The sequence below is a fragment of the Zootoca vivipara genome, chromosome 12 (assembly GCF_963506605.1).
Source record: "Zootoca vivipara chromosome 12, rZooViv1.1, whole genome shotgun sequence".
NCBI lineage: Eukaryota > Metazoa > Chordata > Lepidosauria > Squamata > Lacertidae > Zootoca > Zootoca vivipara.
Genome location: NC_083287.1, coordinates 10,436,723 through 10,449,777, shown reverse-complemented (window position 1 = coordinate 10,449,777; position 13,055 = coordinate 10,436,723).

The following is a 13,055-nucleotide window of genomic DNA, read 5'->3' as shown; positions in this document are numbered from 1 at the left end:
AAATCCCTGACCGGCGGGTCAGAATTTCACCAAAAATCTGACGTTCTCCAATTCACTCAAAAATGGTGCCAATCTGTTGCAAAGACTCCCCTGATACATTTGGCGGTAGATACAGAGGGGTTTTTATCATAGGAAATAAAATCAGGCCTCGACAACTTAACCTACAGAAAAACATTTTTTTGAAAAAATCCCTGACCGGCGGGTCAGAATTTCACCAAAAATCTGACGTTCTCCAATTCACTCAAAAATGGTGCCAATCTGAAGCAAAGGTTCCCCTGATACGTTTGGCGGTAGATACAGAGGGTTTTTTTATCATAGGAAATAAAATCAGGCCTCGACAACTTAACCTGCAGAAAAACATTTTTTAAAAAAAAAATCCCTGATCAGAATTTCACCAAAAATCTTATGTTCTCCAATTCACTCAAGAATGTCGCCAACATGTTGCAAAGACTTCCCTGATACATTTGGCGTTAGAAACAGAGGGGTTTTTTTCATAGGAAAAAAAATCAGGCCTCAACAACTTATCCTGCGCAAAAAAACATTTTTTTTTTGAAAAAATCCCTGACCGGCGGGTCAGAATTTCACAAAAAATCTGACGTTATCCAAATCACTCAAAAATGGTGCCAATCTGTAGCAAAGGCTCCCCTGATAAGTTTTGCGGTAGATACAGAGGGGTTTTTATCATAGGAAATAAAATCAGTCCTCGACAACTTAACCTGCTGAAAAACATTTTTTTGAAAAAATCCCTGACCGGCGGGTCAGAATTTCACCAAAAATGTGACGTTCTCCAATGCACTCAAAAATGGTGCCAATCTGTTGCAAAGACTCCCCTGATACATTTGGCGGTAGATACAGAGGGGTTTTTATCATAGGAAATAAAATCAGGCCTCGACAACTTAACCTGCGGAAAAACATTTTTTTGAAAAAAATCCCTGACCGGCGGGTCAGAATTTCACCAAAAATCTGATGTTCTCCAATTCACTCAAGAATGGTACCAATTTGTACCAAAGGCTCCCCTGATACGTTTGGCGGTAGATACAGAGGGTTTTTTTTCATAGGAAATAAAATCAGGCCTCGACAACTTAACCTGCGGAAAAACATTCTTTTGAAAAAATCCCTGACCGGCGGGTCAGAATTTCACTAAAAATCTGACGTTCTCCAATTCCCTCAAGAATGGTGCCAACATGTTGCAAAGACTCCCCTGATAGGTTTGGCGGTAGATACAGAGGGGTTTTTATCATAGGAAATAAAATCAGGCCTCGACAACTTAACCTGCAGAAAAACCTTTTTTTGAAAAAATCCCTGACCGGCGGGTCAGAATTTCACCCAAAATCTGATGTTCTCCAATTCACTCAAAAATGGTTCCAAAATGTTGCAAACACTCCCCTGAAATGTTTGGCGGTAGATAAAGAGGGGTTTTTATCATAGGAAATAAAATCAGGCCTCGACAACTTAACCTGCGGAAAAACATTTTTTTAAAAAAAATCCCTGACCGGCGGGTCAGAATTTCACCAAAAATCTGACGTTCTCCAATTCACTCAAAAATGGTGGCAAAATGTTGCAAAAACTCCCCTGATACGTTTGGCGGTAGATACAGAGGGGTTTTTTTCATAGGAAATAAAATCAGGCCTCGACAACTTAACCTACAGAAAAATATTTTTTTGAAAAAATCCCTGACCGGCGGGTCAGAATTTCACCAAAAATCTGACGTTCTCCAATTCACTCAAAAATGGTGGCAAAATGTTGCAAAGACTTCCCTGATACATTTGGCGATAGATACAGAGGGTTTTTCTTTCATTGGAAACAAAATCAGGCCTCGACAACTTAACCTGCGGAAAAACATTTTTTTGAAAAACTCCCTGACCGGCGGGTCAGAATTTCACCAAAAATCTGACGTTCTCCAATTCACTCAAGAATGGTACCAATCTGTACCAAAGGCTCCCCTGATACGTTTGGCGGTAGATACAGAGGGTTTTTTTTCATAGGAAATAAAATCAGGCCTCGACAACTTAACCTGCGGAAAAACATTCTTTTGAAAAAATCCCTGACCGGCGGGTCAGAATTTCACCAAAAATCTGACGTTCTCCAATTCACTCAAGAATGGTACCAATCTGTACCAAAGGCTCCCCTGATACGTTTGGCGGTAGATACAGAGGGGTTTTTATCATAGGAAACAAAATCAGGCCTCGACAACTTAACCTGCGGAAAAACATTTTTTTTGAAAAAATCCCTGACCGGCGGGTCAGAATTTCACCAAAAATCTGACGTTCTCCAATTCACTCAAAAATGGTGGCAAAATGTTGCAAAAACTCCCCTGATACGTTTGGTGGTAGATACAGAGGGGGTTTTTTCATAGGAAATAAAATCAGGCCTCGACAACTTAACCTACAGAAAAACATTTTTTTGAAAAAATCCCTGACCGGCGGGTCAGAATTTCACCAAAAATCTGACGTTCTCCAATTCACTCAAGAATGGTGCCAAAATGTTGCAAAGACTTCCCTGATACATTTGGCGGTAGATACAGAGGGGTTTTTTTTCATAGGAAATAAAATCAGGCCTCTACAACTTAACCTGCAGAAAAACCTTTTTTTGAAAAAATCCCTGACCGGCGGGTCAGAATTTCACCAAAAATCTGACGTTCTCCAATTCACTCAAAAATGGTGCCAATCTGAAGCAAAGGCTCCCCTGATACGTTTGGCGGTAGATACAGAGGGTTTTTTTATCATAGGAAATAAAATCAGGCCTCGACAACTTAACCTGCAGAAAAACATTTTTTTAAAAAAATCCCTGATCAGAATTTCACCAAAAATCTGATGTTCTCCAATTCACTCAAGAATGTCGCCAACATGTTGCAAAGACTTCCCTGATACATTTGGCGGTAGAAACAGAGGGGTTTTTTTCATAGGAAAAAAAATCAGGCCTCAACAACTTATCCTGCGCAAAAAACATTTTTTTTTGAAAAAATCCCTGACCGGCGGGTCAGAATTTCACCAAAAATCTGACGTTATCCAAATCACTCAAAAATGGTGCCAATCTGTAGCAAAGGCTCCCCTGATACGTTTTGCGGTAGATACAGAGGGGTTTTTATCATAGGAAATAAAATCAGTCCTCGACAACTTAACCTGCTGAAAAATATTTTTTTGAAAAAATCCCTGACCGGCGGGTCAGAATTTCACCAAAAATGTGACGTTCTCCAATTCACTCAAAAATGGTGCCAATCTGTTGCAAAGACTCCCCTGATACATTTGGCGGTAGATACAGAGGGGTTTTTATCATAGGAAATAAAATCAGGCCTCGACAACTTAACCTGCGGAAAAACATTTTTTTGAAAAAATCCCTGACCGGCGGATCAGAATTTCACCAAAAATCTGACGTTCTCCAATTCACTCAAGAATGGTGCCAAAATGTTGCAAAGACTTCCCTGATACGTTTGGCGGTAGATACAGAGGGTTTTTTTTTCATAGGAAATAAAATCAGGCCTTGACAACTTAACCTGCGGAAAAACATTTTTTTGAAAAAATCCCTGACCGGCGGATCAGAATTTCACCAAAAATCTGACTTTCTCCAATTCACTCAAGAATGGTGCCAAAATGTTGCAAAGACTTCCCTGATACGTTTGGCGGTAGATACAGAGGTTTTTTTTTCATAGGAAATAAAATCAGGCCTTGACAACTTAACCTGCGGAAAAACATTTTTTTGAAAAAATCCCTGACCGGCGGGTCAGAATTTCACCAAGAATCTGACGTTCTCCAATTCACTTAAAAATGGTGCCAATCTGTTGCAAAGACTCCCCTGATACATTTGGCGGTAGATACAGAGGGGTTTTTATCATAGGAAATAAAATCAGGCCTTGACAACTTAACCTGCGGAAAAACATTTTTTTGAAAAAATCCCTGACCGGCTCACCAAAAATCTGATGTTCTCCAATTCACTCAAAAATGGTTCCAAAATGTTGCAAACACTCCCCTGAAATGTTTGGCGGTAGATAAAGAGGGGTTTTTATCATAGGAAATAAAATCAGGCCTCGACAACTTAACCTGCGAAAAAACATTTTTTTAAAAAAAATCCCTGACCGGCGGGTCAGAATTTCACCAAAAATCTGACGTTCTCCAATTCACTCAAAAATGGTGCCAAAATGTTGCAAAGACTCCCCTGATACGTTTGGCGGTAGATACAGAGGGGTTTTTATCATAGGAAATTAAATCAGGCCTCGACAACTTAACCTACAGAAAAACATTTTTTTGAAAAAATCCCTGACCGGCGGGTCAGAATTTCACCAAAAATCTGACGTTCTCCAATTCACTCAAAAATGGTGCCAAAATGTTGCAAAGACTCCCCTGATACGTTTGGCAGTAGATACAGAGGGGTTTTTATCATAGGAAACAAAATCAGGCCTCGACAACTTAACCTGCGGAAAAACATTTTTTTTGAAAAAATCCCTGACCGGCGGGTCAGAATTTCACCAAAAATCTGACGTTCTCCAATTCACTCAAAAATGGTGGCAAAATGTTGCAAAGACTTCTCTGATACATTTGGCGGTAGATACAGAGGGGTTTTTTTTCATAGGAAATAAAATCAGGCCTCGACAACTTAACCTGCAGAAAAACCTTTTTTTAAAAAAATCCCTGACCGGCGGGTCAGAATTTCACCAAAAATCTGACGTTCTCCAATTCACTCAAAAATGGTGCCAATCTGAAGCAAAGGTTCCCCTGATACGTTTGGCGGTAGATACAGAGGGTTTTTTTATCATAGGAAATAAAATCAGGCCTCGACAACTTAACCTGCAGAAAAACATTTTTTTAAAAAAATCCCTGATCAGAATTTCACCAAAAATCTGATGTTCTCCAATTCACTCAAGAATGTCGCCAACATGTTGCAAAGACTTCCCTGATACATTTGGCGGTAGAAACAGAGGGGTTTTTATCATAGGAAATAAAATCAGGCCTCGACAACTTAACCTACAGAAAAACATTTTTTTGAAAAAATCCCTGACCGGCGGGTCAGAATTTCACCAAAAATCTGACGTTCTCCAATTCACTCAAGAATGGTACCAATCTGTACCAAAGGCTCCCCTGATACGTTTGGCGGTAGATACAGAGGGTTTTTTTTCATAGGAAATAAAATCAGGCCTCGACAACTTAACCTGCGGAAAAACATTCTTTTGAAAAAATCCCTGACCGGCGGGTCAGAATTTCACTAAAAATCTGACGTTCTCCAATTCCCTCAAGAATGGTGCCAAAATGTTGCAAAGACTCCCCTGATAGGTTTGGCGGTAGATACAGAGGGGTTTTTATCATAGGAAATAAAATCAGGCCTCGACAACTTAACCTGCAGAAAAACCTTTTTTTGAAAAAATCCCTGACCGGCGGGTCAGAATTTCACCCAAAATCTGATGTTCTCCAATTCACTCAAAAATGGTTCCAAAATGTTGCAAACACTCCCCTGAAATGTTTGGCGGTAGATAAAGAGGGGTTTTTATCATAGGAAATAAAATCAGGCCTCGACAACTTAACCTGCGGAAAAACATTTTTTTAAAAAAAATCCCTGACCGGCGGGTCAGAATTTCACCAAAAATCTGACGTTCTCCAATTCACTCAAAAATGGTGCCAAAATGTTGCAAAAACTCCCCTGATACGTTTGGCGGTAGATACAGAGGGGTTTTTTTCATACGAAATTAAATCAGGCCTCGACAACTTAACCTGCGGAAAAACATTTTTTTGAAAAAATCCCTGACCGGCGGGTCAGAATTTCACCAAGAATCTGACGTTCTCCAATTCACTCAAAAATGGTGCCAATCTGTTGCAACGACTCCCCTGATACATTTGGCGGTAGATACAGAGGGGTTTTTATCATAGGAAATAAAATCAGGCCTCGACAACTTAACCTACAGAAAAACATTTTTTTGAAAAAATCCCTGACCGGCGGGTCAGAATTTCACCAAAAATCTGACGTTCTCCAATTCACTCAAAAATGGTGCCAAAATGTTGCAAAGACTCCCCTGATACGTTTGGCAGTAGATACAGAGGGGTTTTTATCATAGGAAACAAAATCAGGCCTCGACAACTTAACCTGCGGAAAAACATTTTTTTTGAAAAAATCCCTGACCGGCGGGTCAGAATTTCACCAAAAATCTGACGTTCTCCAATTCACTCAAAAATGGTGGCAAAATGTTGCAAAAACTCCCCTGATACGTTTGGTGGTAGATACAGAGGGGGTTTTTTCATAGGAAATAAAATCAGGCCTCGACAACTTAACCTGCAGAAAAACCTTTTTTTGAAAAAATCCCTGACCGGCGGGTCAGAATTTCACCAAAAATCTGACGTTCTCCAATTCACTCAAAAATGGTGGCAAAATGTACCAAAGGCTCCCCTGATACGTTTGGCGGTAGATACAGAGGGTTTTTTTTCATAGGAAATAAAATCAGGCCTCGACAACTTAACCTGCGGAAAAACATTCTTTTGAAAAAATCCCTGACCGGCGGGTCAGAATTTCACTAAAAATCTGACGTTCTCCAATTCACTCAAAAATGGTGCCAATCTGTTGCAAAGACTCCCCTGATACGTTTGGTGGTAGATACAGAGGGGTTTTTTTCATAGGAAATAAAATCAGGCCTCGACAACTGAACCTACAGAAAAACATTTTTTTGAAAAAATCCCTGACCGGCGGGTCAGAATTTCACCAAAAATCTGACGTTCTCCAATTCACTCAAAAATGGTGCCAAAATGTTGTAAAGACTTCCCTGATACATTTGGCGGTAGATACAGAGGGGTTTTTATCATAGGAAATAAAATCAGGACTCGACAACTTAACCTGCGGAAAAACATTTTTTTGAAAAAATCCCTGACCGGCTCACCAAAAATCTGATGTTCTCCAATTCACTCAAAAATGGTGCCAATCTGTTGCAAAGATTCCCCTGATACGTTTTGCGGTAGATACAGAGGGGTTTTTATCATAGGAAATAAAATCAGTCCTCGACAACTTAACCTGCTGAAAAACATTTTTTTGAAAAAATTCCTGACCGGCGGGTCAGAATTTCACCAAAAATGTGACGTTCTCCAATTCACTCAAAAATGGTGCCAATCTGTTGCAAAGACTCCCCTGATACATTTGGCGGTAGATACAGAGGGGTTTTTATCATAGGAAATAAAATCAGGCCTTGACAACTTAACATGCTGAAAAACATTTTTTTGAAAAAATCCCTGACCGGCGGGTCAGAATTTCACCAAAAATCTGACGTTCTCCAATTCACTCAAGAATGGTGCCAATCTGTTGCAAAGGCTCCCCTGATACGTTTGGCGGTAGATACAGAGGGGTTTTTATCATAGGAAATAAAATCAGGCCTCGACAACTTAACCTGCGGAAAAACATTTTTTTGAAAAAATCCCTGACCGGCGGGTCAGAATTTCACCAAAAATCTGACGTTCTCCAATTCACTCAAGAATGGTGCCAAAATGTTGCAAAGACTTCCCTGATACGTTTGGCGGTAGATACAGAGGGTTTTTTTTCATAGGAAATAAAATCAGGCCTTGACAACTTAACCTGCGGAAAAACATTTTTTTGAAAAAATCCCTGACCGGCGGGTCAGAATTTCACCAAGAATCTGACGTTCTCCAATTCACTTAAAAATGGTGCCAATCTGTTGCAAAGACTCCCCTGATACATTTGGCGGTAGATACAGAGGGGTTTTTATCATAGGAAATAAGATCAGGCCTTGACAACTTAACATGCGGAAAAACATTTTTTTGAAAAAATCCCTGACCGGCTCACCAAAAAGCTGATGTTCTCCAATTCACTCAAAAATGGTTCCAAAATGTTGCAAACACTCCCCTGAAATGTTTGGCGGTAGATAAAGAGGGGTTTTTATCATAGGAAATAAAATCAGGCCTCGACAACTTAACCTGCGAAAAAACATTTTTTTAAAAAAAATCCCTGACCGGCGGGTCAGAATTTCACCAAAAATCTGACGTTCTCCAATTCACTCAAGAATGGTGCTAAAATGTTGCAAAGACTTCCCTGATACGTTTGGCGGTAGATACAGAGGGGTTTTTTTCATAGGAAATAAAATCAGGCCTTGACAACTTAACCTGCGGAAAAACATTTTTTTGAAAAAATCCCTGACCGGCGGGTCAGAATTTCACCAAAAATCTGACGTTCTCCAATTCACTCAAAAATGGTGCCAATCTGTTGCAAAGACTCCCCTGATACATTTGGCAGTAGATACAGAGGGGTTTTTATCATAGGAAATGAAATCAGGCCTTGACAACTTAACCTGCGGAAAAACATTTTTTTGAAAAAATCCCTGACCGGCTCACCAAAAATCTGACGTTCTCCAATTCACTCAAAAATGGTGCCAATCTGTTGCAAAGACTCCCCTGATACGTTTGGCGGTAGATACAGAGGGGTTTTTATCATAGGAAATAAAATCAGGCCTTGACAACTTAACATGCTGAAAAACATTTTTTTGAAAAAATCCCTGACCGGCGGGTCAGAATTTCACCAAAAATGTGACGTTCTCCAATGCACTCAAAAATGGTGCCAATCTTTTGCAAAGACTCCCCTGATACGTTTGGCAGTAGATACAGAGGGGTTTTTATCATAGGAAACAAAATCAGGCCTCGACAACTTAACCTGCGGAAAAACATTTTTTTTGAAAAGATCCCTGACCGGCGGGTCAGAATTTAACCAAAAATCTGACGTTCTCCAATTCACTCAAAAATGGTGGCAAAATGTTGCAAAAACTCCCCTGATACGTTTGGTGGTAGATACAGAGGGGTTTTTTTCATAGGAAATAAAATCAGGCCTCGACAACTTAACCTACAGAAAAACATTTTTTTGAAAAAATCCCTGACCGGCGGGTCAGAATTTCACCAAAAATCCGACGTTCTCCAATTCACTCAAAAATGGTGCCAAAATGTTGCAAAGACTCCCCTGATACATTTGGCGGTAGATACAGAGGGTTTTTTTTCATAGGAAATAAAATCAGGCCTCGACAACTTAACCTGCAGAAAAACCTTTTTTTGAAAAAATCCCTGACCGGCGGGTCAGAATTTCACCAAAAATCTGACGTTCTCCAATTCACTCAAAAATGGTGCCAATCTGAAGCAAAGGCTCCCCTGATACGTTTGGCGGTAGATACAGAGGGTTTTTTTATCATAGGAAATAAAATCAGGCCTCGACAACTTAACCTGCAGAAAAACATTTTTTTAAAAAAATCCCTGATCAGAATTTCACCAAAAATCTGATGTTCTCCAATTCACTCAAGAATGTCGCCAACATGTTGCAAAGACTTCCCTGATACATTTGGCGGTAGAAACAGAGGGGTTTTTTTCATAGGATAAAAAATCAGGCCTCAAAAACTTATCCTGCGCAAAAAACATTTTTTTTGATCCCTGACCGGCGGGTCAGAATTTCACAAAAAATCTGACGTTCTCCAATTCACTCAAGAATGGTGCCAAAATGTTGCAAAGACTTCCCTGATACGTTTGGCGGTAGATACAGAGGTTTTTTTTCATAGGAAATAAAATCAGGCCTTGACAACTTAACCTGCGGAAAAACATTTTTTTGAAAAAATCCCTGACCGGCGGGTCAGAATTTCACCAAGAATCTGACGTTCTCCAATTCACTTTAAAATGGTGCCAATCTGTTGCAAAGACTCCCCTGATACATTTGGCGGTAGATACAGAGGGGTTTTTATCATAGGAAATAAAATCAGGCCTTGACAACTTAACCTGCGGAAAAACATTTTTTTGAAAAAATCCCTGACCGGCTCACCAAAAATCTGATGTTCTCCAATTCACTCAAAAATGGTTCCAAAATGTTGCAAACACTCCCCTGAAATGTTTGGCGGTAGATAAAGAGGGGTTTTTATCATAGGAAATAAAATCAGGCCTCGACAACTTAACCTGCGAAAAAACATTTTTTTAAAAAAAATCCCTGACCGGCGGGTCAGAATTTCACCAAAAATCTGACGTTCTCCAATTCACTCAAAAATGGTGCCAAAATGTTGCAAAAACTCCCCTGATACGTTTGGCGGTAGATACAGAGGGGTTTTTTTCATAGGAAATTAAATCAGGCCTCGACAACTTAACCTGCGGAAAAACATTTTTTTGAAAAAATCCCTGACCGGCGGGTCAGAATTTCACCAAAAATGTGACGTTCTCCAATTCACTCAAAAATGGTGCCAATCTGTTGCAAAGACTCCCCTGATACATTTGGCGGTAGATACAGAGGGGTTTTTATCATAGGAAATAAAATCAGGCCTCGACAACTTAACCTACAGAAAAACATTTTTTTGAAAAAATCCCTGACCGGCGGGTCAGAATTTCACCAAAAATCTGACGTTCTCCAATTCACTCAAAAATGGTGCCAAAATGTTGCAAAGACTCCCCTGATACGTTTGGCAGTAGATACAGAGGGGTTTTTATCATAGGAAACAAAATCAGGCCTCGACAACTTAACCTGCGGAAAAACATTTTTTTTGAAAAAATCCCTGACCGGCGGGTCAGAATTTCACCAAAAATCTGACGTTCTCCAATTCACTCAAAAATGGTGGCAAAATGTTGCAAAGACTTCTCTGATACATTTGGCGGTAGATACAGAGGGGTTTTTTTTCATAGGAAATAAAATCAGGCCTCGACAACTTAACCTGCAGAAAAACCTTTTTTTAAAAAAATCCCTGACCGGCGGGTCAGAATTTCACCAAAAATCTGACGTTCTCCAATTCACTCAAAAATGGTGCCAATCTGAAGCAAAGGCTCCCCTGATACGTTTGGCGGTAGATACAGAGGGTTTTTTTATCATAGGAAATAAAATCAGGCCTCGACAACTTAACCTGCAGAAAAACATTTTTTTAAAAAAATCCCTGATCAGAATTTCACCAAAAATCTGATGTTCTCCAATTCACTCAAGAATGTCGCCAACATGTTGCAAAGACTTCCCTGATACATTTGGCGGTAGAAACAGAGGGGTTTTTTTCATAGGATAAAAAAATCAGGCCTCAACAACTTATCCTGCGCAAAAAACATTTTTTTTGAAAAATTCCCTGACCGGCGGGTCAGAATTTCACAAAAAATCTGACGTTCTCCAATTCACTCAAGAATGGTGCCAAAATGTTGCAAAGACTTCCCTGATACGTTTGGCGGTAGATACAGAGGTTTTTTTTTCATAGGAAATAAAATCAGGCCTTGACAACTTAACCTGCGGAAAAACATTTTTTTGAAAAAATCCCTGACCGGCGGGTCAGAATTTCACCAAGAATCTGACGTTCTCCAATTCACTTTAAAATGGTGCCAATCTGTTGCAAAGACTCCCCTGATACATTTGGCGGTAGATACAGAGGGGTTTTTATCATAGGAAATAAAATCAGGCCTTGACAACTTAACCTGCGGAAAAACATTTTTTTGAAAAAATCCCTGACCGGCTCACCAAAAATCTGATGTTCTCCAATTCACTCAAAAATGGTTCCAAAATGTTGCAAACACTCCCCTGAAATGTTTGGCGGTAGATAAAGAGGGGTTTTTATCATAGGAAATAAAATCAGGCCTCGACAACTTAACCTGCGAAAAAACATTTTTTTAAAAAAAATCCCTGACCGGCGGGTCAGAATTTCACCAAAAATCTGACGTTCTCCAATTCACTCAAAAATGGTGCCAAAATGTTGCAAAAACTCCCCTGATACGTTTGGCGGTAGATACAGAGGGGTTTTTTTCATAGGAAATTAAATCAGGCCTCGACAACTTAACCTGCGGAAAAACATTTTTTTGAAAAAATCCCTGACCGGCGGGTCAGAATTTCACCAAAAATGTGACGTTCTCCAATTCACTCAAAAATGGTGCCAATCTGTTGCAAAGACTCCCCTGATACATTTGGCGGTAGATACAGAGGGGTTTTTATCATAGGAAATAAAATCAGGCCTCGACAACTTAACCTACAGAAAAACATTTTTTTGAAAAAATCCCTGACCGGCGGGTCAGAATTTCACCAAAAATCTGACGTTCTCCAATTCACTCAAAAATGGTGCCAAAATGTTGCAAAGACTCCCCTGATACGTTTGGCAGTAGATACAGAGGGGTTTTTATCATAGGAAACAAAATCAGGCCTCGACAACTTAACCTGCGGAAAAACATTTTTTTTGAAAAAATCCCTGACCGGCGGGTCAGAATTTCACCAAAAATCTGACGTTCTCCAATTCACTCAAAAATGGTGGCAAAATGTTGCAAAGACTTCTCTGATACATTTGGCGGTAGATACAGAGGGGTTTTTTTTCATAGGAAATAAAATCAGGCCTCGACAACTTAACCTGCAGAAAAACCTTTTTTTAAAAAAATCCCTGACCGGCGGGTCAGAATTTCACCAAAAATCTGACGTTCTCCAATTCACTCAAAAATGGTGCCAATCTGAAGCAAAGGTTCCCCTGATTTGTTTGGCGGTAGATACAGAGGGTTTTTTTTATCATAGGAAATAAAATCAGGCCTCGACAACTTAACCTGCAGAAAAACATTTTTTTTAAAAAAAATCCCTGATCAGAATTTCACCAAAAATCTGATGTTCTCCAATTCACTCAAGAATGTCGCCAACATGTTGCAAAGACTTCCCTGATACATTTGGCGGTAGAAACAGAGGGGTTTTTTTCATAGGAAAAAAAATCAGGCCTCAACAACTTATCCTGCGCAAAAAACATTTTTTTTTGAAAAAATCCCTGACCGGCGGGTCAGAATTTCACAAAAAATCTGACGTTCTCCAATTCCCTCAAGAATGGTGCCAAAATGTTGCAAAGACTCCCCTGATAGGTTTGGCGGTAGATACAGAGGGGTTTTTATCATAGGAAATAAAATCAGGCCTCGACAACTTAACCTGCAGAAAAACCTTTTTTTGAAAAAATCCCTGACCGGCGGGTCAGAATTTCACCCAAAATCTGATGTTCTCCAATTCACTCAAAAATGGTTCCAAAATGTTGCAAACACTCCACTGAAATGTTTGGCGGTAGATAAAGAGGGGTTTTTATCATAGGAAATAAAATCAGGCCTCGACAACTTAACCTGCGGAAAAACATTTTT